General features: G+C 36.7%; 1 long non-coding RNA gene across 1 annotated transcript; it reads left to right on the top strand.

Annotated features, from left to right (window-relative positions):
* Positions 1 to 516: 516 nt before the first annotated feature.
* Positions 517 to 6,811, top strand: LOC135579462 (uncharacterized). Its single transcript, XR_010472611.1, has 3 exons — positions 517 to 1,000; positions 1,075 to 1,222; positions 4,178 to 6,811. It is a non-coding gene; the product is annotated as an uncharacterized LOC135579462 (long non-coding RNA).
* Positions 6,812 to 15,872: the final 9,061 nt, after the last annotated feature.

Here is a 15,872-nt window from a genome sequence, read left to right as displayed (position 1 = left end):
AGTAAAGATATTGAGATAAGTCATGTTCAGTCCTAGAGCTGACAGAAACTAAGTGCTGCAAAATGCTGACTTATTAGGTTGTTTTTCAGCATTTTGCAAACCTTTCGGAAAGCTTTATTCAATTTAGCATGAATTTCTGATCAGAATAAATAAGACCAGTAGCCTCACAAGCAAACTTCTTACCTAGAAAAATAAATGTTGATGCTCAAGTCCCTCCTCTGACTGGGTAAGAACTTCCACCTGTGTTCCTATACCCCAGCTGCAGGTTACGGTAGTAGTATGTGAATAAAATATATCCGGTAAAGAAGCTCAGATGTTCTTGGGTTTGACTTAGTATGGAATTGAGGAAAATGTATATATTCAAAATGCTCCATAGTTAGGAGAACATATTTTTGACTATTGAACAGGTGTTGAATAGAACAGAAGAAAAGTTTAGTAAATAATTTTGAAGCTTGTTTGTTTTGTTTTTTCTCTACAAGATCAGTATAAATTGTATTGTGAGTATAATACCTGGCTTCAAATGTGCCCACCAAGCATGTTTAAAATGAGATCGTGCTATTTCAGTCATGTTCTTACGAATGCATAAAAATCTCTTGTGAGTAGTCTGTGAGAATCATATGCATTAGCCATTATAAAAAATAATTTAATGAAAAAGCAGCAACAACAAATGACCAACAAAAGGCTTTCTGCATTTCCTAGCAGCACTTTCTCAGGTGTTTCAACTTTGTGCAATTAAGGGGCCTTTAAAGTAAAGGATCATCTACACATGGGCAGGTTTTCAGCACATAAAATCTTTCTATGATAATACCACTAGCCAATAAGGCTTTTAGACCTTGTGACCAAAGACTCTGTAAAATGTATAGTTCACTAGCTAAAACAATCTATTTTTAAAAGTTCAAAACATCTCAATTCAACTCTTCTTTGTAAACATATCATAGGACTTAAAAACTCTAACTGAACATTTATACAGGCTCTATAAAAAGTACTAGATAATTAGAAGGTAAGGCCCAAACAATCTCAGGATATTATTTTCCAATAGCTGTGTCTTTAATGACTCGTTCGGTAGGATTTTAGTCTGACTCTGCAGGTCCTACATGCCAAAACAGTGTAAATGCTACAAACAGAAGTCCTCCAGTTTGGATGCCTCTGAGAAGAAATGATGAGATCAAGAGCAGGAATAAGGGTGTCTCCTGGCATGCCAAAGTCATCCTGCAATATCTGGGTAAGTACATACAGTCCTCCAATAAGAAATGCTTTCATGTGCACAGTTAGTTATTGTACTTTGAACAGAGACAAGCATTTTCAGTCTTAAATAATCACACCGTCTCTACAACAAGGTGTCTGAATGAATGCGCAAAATGAGTATACGCTGATAATAAGCCTATGAAATGGAGTAATAGTGACATAATTATTTTTTCTGGGAAAGAACTCAAAAAAACAGTCTTTTCCAAGTCATACTGACAGAAATTTGTGATGCAGGGAGAAGAATTTAAATCTCCAAAGTCATAGGCTAAATGATTCTCAAACCAGGAATACAGAAGATGAAGAAAATCAGAAGAAAACTCATGACTCTAAAAGACTTATTAGAAATCATTCCAAAAAGCTACAGAATTTAATAAAAGGTAGTAACTATGTCATTATTTTTGAAATTGTGCCATAAAATCCTACTCAACATATTTAAAGGCTCTTGAAATGTAAATGATTATTTAAAAAATCCAAAGAGAATTTGTCATCCTCGATGATACTCAAGGAAAGTTTTCTAAAAGTATATCTAAAGTGTACAGAATGGGAAAGCTGGACTAATACATCAGTTTACCTCTGATCCAGGAAACCACAGAAATGGATGAAAAATAGAAAAAGTGAAAGTTAGACATTGATTCAGATCCATCAAAACCTGGACATACATTATATAGCCCATTGTTATGAAGGAATTCATTTTAGTATGTTAGATTCTCAGCCTAGATATTTTCAAGATATTTAGGATCACCTGCAGAGTTCATTCAGATTCGTCACTGTACTTAAATATATAGGCAACATGCACACCATGTGATGCAACTCCCTGATGACTTACAGTTTAGAACCTATGCTGTTTTGGTCAAAAAATAATTAATTTAAAAGTAATTAATTAATTTAGAATTATTTTCTTAAAAATTTTTCTTCAACCAAAGCTTTTTTTTCCAGAGATGCATGAAGGAGCAGATTTATCAATGATAGGGTGCAAAATATCCGTGGTCACTATGTACTCTAAGTAACAGTTGTTGGAATTTACTCCTTGAATACTTTACATCCTCCAAAGCATCTAAGCAGCAGTCTTAGTCAATGAAATTTTTGTGCTATCTACTCAATACTTGTAATGCTGTAAGGAATAATAGACAGCTTTCTCTCTCTTGAATATCAAGTGCATCTCAATTCCATCCTTGTTTTGAGGGAGATTTCAATTCTCATCGCCACTCAATTGCCAGAGTCTGCTTCAAAGGCCTCTGGTGTGTCCAATGGCTGGTTCAGCCTCTCTCTGAATCTCAAAGGTGCCACTGATTGGTGATGAAATGGAAAGGAGTTTCAGAGCTTGACATTCTAATATGCATGAGGTATGAATTTCCCTTTGGCTTGTTGATGTTTCTTGAGCTTGCTGTTGGCTTGTTTGATTTCTCTAGCCCATAGAGTGAAATGGCATGGAGCTTGTGAGTTTGAAGAAACTTGTTCACTCCAGTCTGAATTCCAGGAAAACAGATGTAGAAACATTTGGAAAAAAAAAAAAAAAAAAGTCTTTAGATGTGTTGAACAAATATTTTCCTTTTTAATCTCTGAAAAAAAAATTAATCCAGGATAGCACCAAAATTCCTTCAACTTGCAAATGGCTATCAAGATGAGAAAAGCTAAACATACCTTAGCTCAGCAAGTCTTGCTTTTCTCTTTCACAGAAAAGATAATTCTGGAGTCGCTAGATCATGACTAAGGTAGATTTCATAGAATTAATGGTAACCATTATGGCAACTACAACGTCCTGGAAACATGTTTTTCATGTGGTGAACGTTAGCAGTGTGGAAACCAACTCTGACATGATTCGTATTGATGTAAAATGGGAATAGATTTAGTCACACTGACAAAAATAAGCTGAAGTGTATGTAATGTTAGTGACATCAGCAACAGACTTGTGATGAATGGCATGTTGTGATGCCATCAGCCCCCTCCCCCCCACCTCAATCAGTATGTGTACTCCAGAAAGTACAGCAATCACAGAAGCAAAGCACCCAGTCATGGAGAGATTTTTTTTAATTAGACTTGTAGGTCACATTCTTACAGCATTTGCATGTGTTCACATTTGATATTATTAAATAATATCATGATGCGGACACAAGCCTAAAGCTCAACTTGTAGTACATTTTATTATGTTGTTATTATTGTATGATAGGTCAGTGCATATAAAATGGACTGTAAACTTTAAATAACCTATTCAATCATTCTGTATTTATTGTGACAACCACCTGTGAGACAGAGATGCCCAGTGATGGCAACTAGGCTAACCACAGTCTTGCCTGAAATCAGACTGTAGCTACAGCAAGAATCTGTAATTCAACCAACCATATCAAACAGCAAAATGGATTTATGATGAGGTAATGTCAGTAAAATGAAGGTCAGAGAAATGAAGGTACTGTCAACTGCAGAAGTATGTGATGAAATTATATGTAAGTTTCCATCATCCTTAAAAACAGCAAGAAGCTGAATGAACTTTAATTGCTCTGTGGTTTAAAAGATTCTCCCTCCCTACAAGACAAACCAGGTGATCATATCAAGAGAGAGATATGATATTATTAATCTTACACCAACTAAAAATAAAAGCAACATAATGTCTAACTGAATCTAATATTGGGATGATATTTCATAAATTTGACTTTTTAGCATTTCACCAATAAAATTAATAATATGCTTAAAAAAGAAAACCCATTTTGCCATAGTTATCTTCTGTACAGATGGGCAGAATCTTGCCAATGGTTGTTTTGTAGACTACTGTAAAAACTGGGGCATTTTGGAACTAAATCTAATCATATCCTGTGAAGGAAGGGGAGAACCTGCTGCCTAATATCAGAAAAACTCGGTTCACTCTCTATGTTATTTCTTATTATGTTAACTATGTAACTATGATAGTAGCATCTCACCACCTTGTTTCACCTCACAGCTGCCTGCTGGATCTTTTATCTACAGATGCTCACCTGCATAAATATCTCTAAATCTGTCAGAACAAATATCGGCAAACCTACCACAGATACACCACTGCACCTTGGGAAGAATTCTTCATGGACATAAACCCAACAACTCTCCTCTTCCCATTATATTTCTTCCTTTTTGATCTTGAGGTGCACATCTGTGCCATCTTCACTTCAATGTTGTGCTTTGCCTTTATAAAAAGGACCCTATCCTACCTCATCCCCACCTTCTGGTCATAATTGTGAAACCTGTTTTGCTCAGATTCTAAATTGTGCTTCTTTTTAAAATGTAAGTGGGGGAAAAAAAAAAAAAAAAAAAGGCAAACTTAAATAAAATTCTAAGGGAAGGATGAGAGAGAAAGGTAATTTTAAAAATGCTGGGACTAGGATATAAAGCTCCACCAACTCAGAATAAATAAATAAATAAATAAATTCCATAGAAACTTTCCTGGATTCCATAGAAACCTTCCTGGCAATCGAACATCTAAGCCAACAAGATTTGAGAATTATCAATTCTACTGACACTGAAGTTTGCCAAGAAGACTGTCCAAACCCTAACTGGGAATTTTATCTGTGGTCGTACTAACTTGGCTCTTAAAACACAAGCTATTATGAGGGCTCAGACCCAAAGCAATCAAAGATTCAAGGGTAAGTTGTTACTGAAATAAGAGAACCTATGGTGCTTAGCAATTTGCAGGATTGCTGGAAAGAAGTATAACAGGTATTAATTTGATTATGGTATATAAAGAATGTTGGCTGAATCAAATAAATGTGGCTTTGTATTTAGTCCTTGATTTGACTACATTTCATACATGCTGAAAACATACATTAATGAAAAGTAGGTCTACAGCTGAAAGGAAAAAAGTCTGACCCTTTTGCTATTCACCAACATAGGAATAGAGTAATGTATGGTGCAGCATCAGTTTTGAACATGTCTACTTACACAATTGTGCTGCATTCTACCACAAATACGGTGTATTACTTAATCTATTTGGACATATGTCTGTAGTTCAAGACAATATTTTGCAAAAAACACATTAGAAGATCAGTTTGTATTTTAGATAAATAAATCAGAAAGGTTTCACATTGCTTAAAAGACTTAGAAAGCCTTAGAAGCCCCAACTAGACCACCAATGTAACTGCTTAGTGGGGAAGATATTGACTCACTGTGGAGGGGAAAGTTTCTCCTCATTTCAACAGAATGGTAGGAGATCATGTACAAAAGGATCTAAAGAGCCAGAATTATGTGAGAGGAAAAATTTGCCTAGTAATTTCAAGTTTATGAAGGTGTGAGGAGTGTTGCAGAAGAATTCAGCATATACTCCCAGGTCCGTTTTACAGAAGTTCAATGATGCTATGAAATGTATTTGTATCTAAGGAGATTTTAGTAAGCTTTTGGGTGTTGTCAAGAGGGTTTATAATTAAAACTGATTTGCAATCCAAAAACCATAGACAGTGCACCTTGCTCTACTGTGATTTTTTTGTCTCAGTTTTTGTTCTGCATTAAATCTTAATCCCTTGTGTAAAATGTGTTACCTACACAATACAACTGGAACTGCCACCTCCACAGTCTGCCTTGTGAGTAGACTCTTACCGGATAACTGGGCACATAAGGGCTGTAGCCTTCCCTTTGGGACTGTCCAATGTTGCAAATCTGTAATTACAGCTGTGGGTCAGCAGTTTCCAGTGAAGAATTCTCTTTTGCATGGTGCAACTGAGTGCTTGTGGGAAGCAGTTTGCTGATGTTCAACTACAGGGAGCACCAGCGGGTGCCATCATTTCATTGTCCTCCTGGGATCAGGATAACAATGGGTTTCTTTTTGCCTAAGGAGTATAAGTGAATATCAATATAAATACTGATATGATCCTGGCTACTGCAGACTATCAATGTGCTCATGTAATTATAAATTAGGAAACGGAGCCCCGACCATACCCTCAATCAGATGCATTCCTGTTTTATACCATTTGTTTGAAGACAGGTGTTAGAACAACTGTGTTATTGTGTTATAAGAACTAAGCACAAAAATCTTTTCCTCAATCTCTGGTTTTGAAAGAAGGGTGAAGGGGATGGGATGGTGATCTATAAGATGCTGAGGAAGCCACCTGTTTCCCTTTGCTTCTGATCAAACTAGAGTGACAGTGGTTTCGGGGCAAATGCACAGAAATCTTTTTGTTTCTTAATGCAATTCAGAAAAATGCCTGCAGGTGAATCGCAACAGAGAGTACAGAATATGGTTAGGAAAGAACAAGTGTCTCTATGTAAGCAAACAAGTTATACTGACCTTGATAAAGTGATTAAACCATGCACCATTATGCTCCACAGTAAACTTATATTTAGTTCAAAACAGAGTTTGATAAAAACTCCAGAAAAATGTGCAAAATGCCAAAGGAGGAGTGAGATCTGAGCATAACTGAGTGTTACTTTTAAGCCTATATGCTTCCTTTGATGCAGGCTTATAAATCCAATTAACATTAATGAGAAATGTGTTGTGCCCATATGCAAACCATGAGCTGAGATCCCCTACTGCCCCTCCAAGATTTCTTTGCATGACTCAAATGTTGAACTGTTACATTTAAAGTGTATTTTGACTTGTAAAGTTTCAAAGTTTTATGTTTATTCTGCCTGAATAAGAATAAATAGCAACAAAATATAATTGTTTCAGTAATGTGTTGCAATAACATCGGTCTTTTGTTTCTGCAGTTTGAAAAAAAAACACAACACAAATAATGTCAATGTATTTTGCACATATCACATAACCTACATTGTACAAATCACAAGGTAACGACAGTTCTGTAAATGTTGTTTTGTAAGGTGTTCAAGTCAGAATTCTAAAGAGACAAATAGTAAATCAAATTGGGGGTAAAGGGGGGTGGATCCCTGATTTGGAGAAAAAAATTAACCAGAGCTTATTTCTGCAGAAAAACTATTCCTGGTTTCAAGACAGCATTCTTCAAAGAAACAAAAATCTTCAAAATGGAATGAAAGGCTTCAATTGTTTCCTGAAACAGATTTTAAAATGAGGAAAGTAAGGCATCTGCATTATTAATCAGAAAAACACATCCTGCGAATTTTAATACTGTATTTGTTATTTTCTACTGAATGCAGTATTCCTCAAAACCTGACAAGGTGATGATCTCAGAACCAAAACAGATGGTCTTTAAAAAGATCTACAGATCCTCTCTCCTAATGAATCTCAAGAATCCTTATAGGATTTATAACAAAGCTACTCATACATATAAAAAGAAATTTCCTTCTCCAGTAGCTTCCTTAACAATATTTCTGTGAAATTAATTACCTATGTCTGGTGGGTTTTACATCTAACTTAAGAGACATCTCCTTGCTGTTCCACAGCTGGTGCTGCAGTGCTACACTCTGAGAGCATTGGGGTTCAGCCTGGAGAAGAGAAGGCTCTGGGGAGATCTTATTGTGGCCTTTCAGTACTTAAAGGGGACTTATAATAAAGATGGGGACAGACTTTTTACAAGGGCCTGTTGCAGTAGGACTGCGGTAATGGTTTTAAACTGAGAGTGGATTTAGATTGAACATGAGGAAGGACTTTTTATGATGAAAATGGTGAGACACTGGAACAGGTTTCTCAGAGAGGTGGTAAATGCCCCATCCCTGGAAACATTCAAGGACAGGCTGGATGGGGCTCTGAGAAACAGGATCTAGTTGAAGATGCCTCTGCTTATTGCAAGGGGGTTGGATTGGATGACCTCTGGAGGCCTCTTGCAATCCAAACTATTCTATGCTTCTATGATGGTAGGCAGTAACCCTGCTTAAGTAAATGTAGTTAGTATATCGTCAGGTATAGATAATGAAAGAAAGTCTTTCTTAAAAAAAAAATACTTTATTAACCATCTTATATATTTATTTATAACATTTGATCAATTATTTCACATGTTTCCACCAGGTAGCTGGTTCCTGGGGACACCTGCAGACAACTCAAACCTTCTGTGAAGTGTTCCTTCAAGAGCTAAGCACTCCCTGGCCTGGAGTTACTGCACAGAAACAATGGGACTTCTGGTTGCTTCAGGTTCTTCTGACTGACCAGAAAGGAAAACAGGATGATATATGTATATGTATTTCACAGAGTTTATCCAAGCATCACCATGTTTTTCTCATCATCAATTTGTTATTTGTTTCCAAACACAGTCAAAAAACCAGTGAAACTCTTAATTCATCTGGCTTCCCACTGAAGTAAAATTAGACTTCAGAAGTAAAAAAACAACTCAAATTTCTTAATAAATCATAGCCCAATGAAAATCAATAGTGGAATAGATTTATTGAACCATATCACCTAGCACACTGACAGTATGCTATCTACCTCTACTATTTTTGGTGCTTTATACAGCTTTGCTTTCTTAGTCCTACATAACCATTTTGAAAACATTTAAATGTTTCCTGAAAATTACTGAATAAAATATAATTATGAGTAGAAAACAGATGTTTCCTGAACTTTTTTGCACAGTATATATCTCATTTGAGACATTGTATTGGATATTTTGCTGCTAGAAAAATGTTCACAATATTTAAACTACATGTTGGTGGTGTTGGATTTTTTTTTTTTTTTATCTAACTGCTCCCATATTTACTCCCTCTGTACTGCACAGAAATCATTTTCTACTCCTGGTGCCCTTCAGATAACTGTAGAGAACTATCATGCAATCCTGCAATCTCTTTCTACTGAAATAGCATATATTTGGCTCTTTTAATCTTCCTTCAATCCTTCCTCTCTAACGTCCGTTGTTTGTTGCTGCTGTTCACTGTACCTCCTCTTCTTTGTGATAACCTCATGCTGTTTGTAATTTTCCATAGGAATCTCTTCCAAGGACTAGATTTTTAATAAAATTTCAAATCAGTGTATTTTACATGGTTTGATGTCATTATAAAAATGATGTGGAGCTACAATGTATGCCTTCTAATGGCCCTCAGCTAGGAGAAATTCTCTTGTTGTTCAAGTGGAAGAGGCCTATGATTTCAGAGAAGAAAGTTGTAATTTCCTCTTCATTCATCCATTCACTTAGCCGGTAAATGTGATTTCTGAGTACACAAGCATCCATGAATGGCCTTATAATGATCCTGCAGTAAATTAATGTGATTTAATCTGAAGAGACTTGAAGGCAGCAGCTGCATCAGGCGACGTTCCCCTCCTCCTGAAATGCAACAGTAGTTTTGGTGGTATATCAGAAACACTGTCTTTTGCAGAGGGGCAAACGGAAACAAGGACAAACAAACAAACAAACAAAAATCTAAGGCCATTATTTTAGCTGCCTTACTAACAGTAGAACTGATGATGAGAGAATACAGTTTCAAAAAGAAAAGAGTTGGGCAAGTAGAATAGAAGGGAAGGATAATGTAGACGGTAGAAAAACAATGTTGTTGAGACAGAGCTTGCACCGTGGAACGCTAAGAAGCAGAAGCCGCTTGCAAAATGTAGCTGAATGAAACCTGCAGGACACAGACATGTCCATGAACATAAAAACCTGGATAATCCATTCACTGATACACACTGCGGATTTTCTGAAAGGTAGAACAGGATAGGAAGAAAAGGATGAAGAAATCAACATTCAGAGAAGAAAGTACTAGTAATGCAACCTTAGAAAAGTATAGATAAAGATATGTAATTTATCTCTCTGGGAAGGGAAGAAACTATGTGCAGAACATGTCAGATATGCCCTACATCTCATTTTATGGACTATCTTGTTTTAGCTTGTCTTCCTCAGGGACTGACCTCGTTGGTCTCCTGCCTTGATACTGATGACTGTGCTTCATGAAACCTAGCTCACTGATTTCCTTATAGCAGACCTATGAACATGTCAGCAGCAAAAATACATTGTCCCAATCACTAAAAAAGAAATTAGGAGAGGACATATTGCATCTCCTGTCACACCAGGTAACAAAAAGAGAAAAACGTTATTTTCTCATTTCCATTAGGAGAGTAAGTGGGGATTCTGTTAAATGACCTTTAGTAAGGGGTTAAGCACTCAAACTTCTAAGACACAATCAGTGCCAACGCATTTGACCAAAGAGTTCTCTGCATGTACAGATTGTGCTTTGCAAGCTATAAATGATAAAACACCCACACATTTCAAAAAATGTAATAGTGTATAGTAATGTCATATATTATGGAGTTCCTACACACAGAAATCAATACTTAGAGAAATCAATTATTAGAAAAATGCAGAGTGGGAGAGGGTTAAAACCAGTATCCAGTTTAAGCTGATGCAGCTTTAAGTAACAGCTGTTTTTGATGAGGTTTCTCAAATATCAGTGAAATTTAACACACTTATATTTCATTCATTTCAGAGAAAACTTTTCTTTCACAGTTCACTGTCTCCATTAGAATATTTTAATGCACTTAAAGCACTTAGCACCTTTTGTGAAACTCATGTCTTGAGACATACACAGAATTTTGAAAAAATAAAGAATGCTTATTAACTCTTCCAAAGCATTTGACTATTACTTCTCTGCTGTGGTTGTTCCCACATTCAGACCATTTATCTTCTCTTAATAATTAGTTGTAACATGTTGGTTTTCTGCACTTCTATGCATTAAATGTAAATGAGGAAGAGCCATTTCACTGGTAAAAGTTTAATTTGCTGAATTATTTCCATGTTCTGGCATTATACTCTTATACAGCCTCTGAGTTAATGGGCAGCTTATGAAAGAAGTCCCATGAAAATGGTGTTGAGGATAACTCCCTATTTGTTTATAATCAGACATATAAACAAACTCACTTTTCCTTATTATGAAATGAAGAGAAACTCTAAATCTTAAACCCCACTCTAAACAAAAACATATTAAGCCATGCAAGTACTATTTGCACATACTCTGTGTATGAGATCAGTTAAGGAATAGACTTATCTCATGGATAATGGACATACACCAGTCAGGATATTTTTAATTTGGAAGAATGTTCTGTTAAAACAAAGACAGCAGATTTGGAAGATTACATATTGCGAAATTTGTTTTGCTCTGCTCAAACATTCTTAATGAACAAGATAGTAAAACATAAAACCCAGAAAGTACAAAAATATAAAAAACCCAAACTGTCTGGCATCAGTTACCACCAAGGAAACATGTTGCAACTGGACTGGAATCTCTCCCACTTCTTTTATATCAGATACATTTATTTTACATAAGTAATAATAAGAGCTGGGACATAAATGTGTCAAGTGCTCTTTTTCTCTATAGAAATAATCAACCTTTCTCTAGCAATTTAAATTAAACAAAATAGAGGGAATATATACAAGCTATAACTAGAAGAAAAAAAAATAAATAAAGAGGAAGTTTATTATCCAGGAATCATCATGTTTATTCTGTCGCCTATATCTATTTGGCTAAGCACTGTTTTATTTATAGGAATATATCAGAGTGCCAGGTGGAACTCAGGGTTACAACAAAGGAGGTAAGTGATGGGAAGATCTTGTGAGACTCAGAGAAAGCAAAGTTCAGCAGTGAAAGACAGAAGGCTCAAGAGGAATGAAAGTGTCTGAGATGAAACTAAGAATACACAGCAGAAACCTATAGGGCAAGCATCAGATGGGACAAGATGAAACGGGTTGGGATAAGATGGGGAAGAATAGAAAGAACTATGAGAAAAGAATAATTAAAGTACAATAGAGTAAAATTACCTGATACTTGGATTATTTATGTCCCAAATGAAAGCAATTAAGCAAGCCCAGGAAGCTTAAAACAGTCCCCAGGTTATAAGCTGCCTGAAGAAACCCAGCCTTTCGGAGAATTATAATAGTATATATGAATTAGAAATTGCATATACATGTGAGTGGCATATATATATATTTTGAGGTGAATATGGTATGAGTTAGTAAAAGAGGGCACGAATTGATGTATTGTGTTTACACGGCAAGGTTTTGGTAGTGGGGGAGCCGCATAGGTAGCCTCTATGAGAAGAGATCAGGGGTTGCCCTCGTGTTGGACAGATTCAACTCCAGATGGATCCAAGATGGATCCATCAGAGGTCAAATCTGAGCCCATCAGCAACACTGGTGAAGACTCTGTGAAAACAGATTTAAGAAAGGGCAAAACATGCTGTGCAGCAGCTGTGAGAGGAGTAAGAAAAATGTGAAAGAAACAGCTCCACAAACACCAAGGCCAGTGAAGAAGGAAGAGGAGGAGGTGCTCCAGAAACCGGAGCAGAGATTCCCTGGCAGCCCACGGTAAAGACCATGGTGACACAGTTTGCCCCCCTGCACGCCATGGAGGACTGCGGTGGAGCAGATATCCACACTGCACTTCATGGAGGACCCCATGCCTCAGGAGACAGAGATGCCCTGAAGGGAGCTACAACATGTGCAGAGGAGTTCACACTGGACAAAGTCTTCCAGTAGGACCTTTGGCCCATGGGCAACCTATACTAGAGAAGTCTATTCCTAAAGGACTGTAGCCCATGGAAGGGACCCATGCTGGAACAGTTCTTGAAGGACTGCAAGTCCATGGGAAGGACCCATGTTGGAGCATTTTATGAAGGACTGTGTCCTGTGGGAGGAACCCCACACTGGAGCAGGGGAAGAGTGTGAGGAGGAAGGAGTGCCAGTGACAAGGTGTTATGAACTAGCTGCAACCCCAGTTCCCCAACCTCCCTGCACTGCTCCAAAAGGGGGTGGTAGAGAAGTCACAAATGAAGGAGAAAAGGAGACTGAGAAAAACAGAGTAGGAAGAGGTTGAGAGAAGGTGGGTTTAGTTCGCCTTCCATTTTTAATTGGCAATAAATTAAATTAATCTTCCCAAAGTTGAGTCTGTTTTGCCCATGATGGTAACTAGTGAGCAATCTCCCCATACTTATCTCAGCCCATGAGGTTTTCTCCCCCTGTCCTTCTGAAGAGGGGGAGTGTGAGACCAGCTTGACAGGCACCTGGTATCCAGCCAAGGTTCATCTACTGCAGCTTAACGTGAGAAAGAATACTTGAATTTGGTAGGGAAAAAAAAAAAAAAAAAAAGTCATATTATGATTTAAATCAATACATGAGATTCAGGGTTTAAGGTAGAAAAAAGTTTGCCATACTGCAGGAATTTCCTACACAATTCTGTCTGAATGAACAGTCAGCCCCCTCTGCCATATTACTTAATGCTTCAATCAACAGGAAGAAGCTAATGGGAAAAAGAACAAAATGCTGAAGGTGAAATTAGATGGATTTGTAAAAAACAATATTATGCTGGCTCCATGCCAGATATCAGGAAAACTCACAGGATACACCCTTCAGGACCCTTCCTGAAAGGAAAGAAAGTTTGGGTGGAGTTTAGCAAAGCATAAAGCAGAAATTCCAGGCATATCCGTGAAAGGGCAGAGTGCTTAGATAAAAAGCAGATTTGCTCCTTCCAGGAAGTGAGTATCAGATCAGTAGCACTGAGACTTGGCCAACAAATCAATAAACATGCAGCAGAACTGAACGTTACTGAGTAGTTGTGATTTTTGTCCTAGAAAGGAGGAAAGAAACTATTTGTTGTTAAGAACTAAGTTAAGAGGAATTTTTGGACTGCCCTTCCTGTGTATATACGTACACATTTACATAGTGGACATACATTTAGCAACCAAAGTATGACTAACAGATCTTGGAAAAATAAGTAAATACAACTAACATAGATACTAAAAGAATGCATTTGTCATATTCTAGCAATATGCCTAAATGAGTGCTACTCAAGACCAGGAACTTAATATTTTTGATTGCAGTGGCATGTGATCTTCTTTGAACATGAGCACTAACAAGTAGCCAGAAGGGATGGAGTGCAATATATTTACAGGGAATAATTTGGATCTCAGATGCCTTCATTATGCTCAGAAAGTAGAACATCAAAATGTGTGCATAGGCATGTCAGCATAAAACAGACATAAAATATCTATGTGTAAAAAATCTTCAAGAATACCTGATAGCTCTTATCTATTTTTTTTTAATTTTAGAAACATCTTTCTTATTTTAGAGACCTAACAAAGAGTTAAAAAGCCACAAAAGCAACATTTTGCATCTTTAACTACGAAGGTTTTGGAAAGTAGCAATTAAGCCGACACCGAACCCATTTTAAAATTGTCTCAAAAGTGCTTCTGGATAAACGACATGACAATAAGTGGACTGAAACATGTGATCTGGGGTTTCACTCAGTCTTTGATTTCATGAATATAAGCCCTGAATAAAGATTATTGGATCACAAACATAAAACTCAGCAATGCTTGCCAGGGACCTAGTGAATTTCAAGAATTAACAGTTCTAGGACTTTATGCAATAAAACCTGTAAAGCTTAATCCAGTACTCACAAAGCTAAAGACAACCTACCTGTTGCTTTTTAGTCACCATGGATTAGATCTTTTGTCATTGATCATCCAGTAAGGAATACATGGCTCTGTTCATTGACAAAAATGATACACTCAAAATAAACCCTCATTGTAAGACTAATTGCTATAATATGATAATGCAGATGACAAGCTTATTTTCTAGTATGTGTGTTTTGGATGATAATCTGAATGCAGCGTGATAATGTATTGCACTGAGGTATATTGAATTACTGAAGGTCAATTCAGACAAGTTGTTTAGCAATGAGAGCATATAATGACATTCACCAGGAGCAAAGTAAGCAATTTCTTTCTAACTTAAGAAGAGCAAAATACATTTTTCTTCTGTGCATGTACATTATTCATGACACTGCAAGTTTAAAAGAGAGGGAGATATGTCCAGGATGTTGTTCAGCTGCTGTTTCCTTAGTAGTAGTGGACTCTGAAAGTAGTAGTAAGAGTGACTCTTTCATTAACTTCTTAGGCAAGAAAGTACTTGAAACACTTGTATATCTTAAACTCAACAGGAATTTTCTGCCAGCCTCATCTGAGCTAAACTTGCCATTTACTGTGAGCTTGTTTTTAAAGGAGTTTCACATGAAGTTTAACAGTTGAGATTCTTTCTTAATTTCTTTATATTTGTAGAGTGATTTGTCTCAGCATCTGTCTTCTAAGCAGTATGAAGCAATCTTAGCTAATGAAGGCAGAAGCAAAAGAAAAACTGCTATAAATTCATTATTGCTTCTACTCCAAAGAGCCAGGTTTTCTAAGACACTGTTAAGGACAGTAAAACCCAGAGAAAAAGAAATATAAAAATAATTCAACGGGATCTATTTTTTAGAAGTGCATCTGTTCTGGAGAATTGACAGAATCTAGAGGGTCAGTTGATGGGCATTCTCCAGTTCAACCACTTTTAACATATGCAAATCAGAAAAAACATCTAAAATTGGTTTATTATAGTAAACACTATGAGCAAAACTTTGCAGAAGTCAGCTGTGAATTTCTGCATGTAAGAAAGAAGAATTAACTATTTCCAAATAAGCCTGTTTGGGTTTGCTTCATTGTTGTGTTTTTGGTTTTGATTTTTTTCCAAACAGAATGTGTGGAATGTGTGATTTATTCTCTGGGATCCCACAAACAAGTTTCCCTAGGTCAATGCAAAATATGTAGTCATTATCATGTATCACATATAGTACATACTATAGCCACAAGGGACCACTCAGACCACAAACCTTGTGATAATATATACTGAAGAATTACACTCCCATTCACCAGCTTCTGCATCATGCTGGCTGCCTTCTGGATGAACAAGAAAACACATCCATCTCCTCAACCTTCACCTTACGAAAGATTTTGAGTTATTGATAAATTCACTCCT

This window comes from Columba livia, chromosome 4 (genome assembly GCF_036013475.1).
Source record: "Columba livia isolate bColLiv1 breed racing homer chromosome 4, bColLiv1.pat.W.v2, whole genome shotgun sequence".
Lineage (NCBI taxonomy): Eukaryota > Metazoa > Chordata > Aves > Columbiformes > Columbidae > Columba > Columba livia.
The sequence above is the reverse complement of the archived record's forward strand: the minus strand, read 5'-3'. Positions and strand labels throughout refer to the sequence as shown.